We start from the raw sequence: 1638 nt of genomic DNA on the forward strand, positions 1-1638 counted from the left end.
TAAGACCATCATTGTTCGAATTGAATAAAGAAACGTGCAAAAAGCTATGATATGTACTTTCTTGTACGGTATTTTTGCTATCAATTACTATCTAAACTATTCGGTTTACAAAAACTAGTTTGCTCTTTTATATAGAAGAACTTTCTAATTTAAAGTGCTCGTCTAATGTTTGCTACTTATGAATTAGAGGGAGATTTTAATTGAACCGGAAAACTTAAATTGAATTCAATATCCGTATAAGATGTGTGCCTTTTAAAATTAACACTTTTCGTTTGAAGTATTTTCCTTGATTAGACTTAATTTTCGAGTTTCCTATGGTTTTGGATTTATAATGCGACACTTCTGTCTTTGCGTTTTAGTTCTTTCATCAGGTTTTATTTATAATAAACAGTGGCGATATAAAGTTCAAACAAGACAATGTTTAAGTTCATTGCCCGTAATTTTATCGTTCCCTTATTTACCCTCAAAAGCTGTCGTCATTCTCGAATTCGTCACCGGATTTGTATTTGTTCCAAAACGCAAATTTATTCACATATTTAATAACAAAAATTATTGAAAACTGAAATTAAATTATTAATTAATTTTTTTTGTTCTGTGAAACATCGCAAATTATAAAATTCCAATAACATTTTAACCTAATTAATTGTAGATAATCTTTGAACTATCTCTAATAATATAATGAATAGTTTTATATATTTTCATTAATTAATTATATTTGTAATATTTATTTATAAAACATATTCAATACTCTATATACTAATTATTATTTATTTATTTGAACTGTAACATAATAAAAATAAATTGACAGCAGAATTTTTTACTGTTCATTGATTTCAAATAATAAGTTAACTATTTGACATAATAAGTGATGTGAAAAATGATTGATCTTTTTCATCATCATTCGCCTCATTCTATGTTCATTTTTATCAAATTATCATTTAACAGCTTGTATATTACACACAGCCGGAGAGCTATAGGGCTTGACAACATACACATTTTGGTTCAGCTGAAAATTGTTTCAGCTGAAGGGTGACCAATATGGATAGGAAAATGGTTCACACTTTTCATCCTAAACATCTCTTTTTACCCGTGAGGGCGTCTATAAAATACTTCGAATGTATTTTCTGGAATTATTTTCGTTTTTCTAGAATGTTTCACAAAACCACTAGTTGAAGTTTTCCTGAAAATTTTCAACACATTTTTTTAAATAGTTTTCGAGAAAATGAACACAGTTTTTTCCCAAGCTGCGCCTTCACGGATAAACAGTGATTTTTACGAAAGAATTATTCAAATAAAAGTTGTTAGTTTTATATAAGGAATAACTTTCATATTTAAACTTTTGTTCTATTTCTAACAGTTTACAAGATAGATATTTTTTCAATTGATTGAATCAGAAAAAAATTCCATTTTGAAATTGGCAAATATCAATTGACAACTATTAATTATATTAATTTTGTTGCGACGGCGGGAATCGAGCCCGCTACCCTAAGCATACCGGGCCGGAATTAGTTACGCCTTAACCAACTGAGCTAATAGAGCGATTTTGTTATAAGAATTGTATCAAATTTGAGATTCATTAAATAGAATAGTGAAATTAGAAAAATGAAAAAAGTAGTTCTAGGTTTAAGGTGTATGTGT

This window comes from Chrysoperla carnea, chromosome 5 (genome assembly GCF_905475395.1).
Source record: "Chrysoperla carnea chromosome 5, inChrCarn1.1, whole genome shotgun sequence".
Lineage (NCBI taxonomy): Eukaryota > Metazoa > Arthropoda > Insecta > Neuroptera > Chrysopidae > Chrysoperla > Chrysoperla carnea.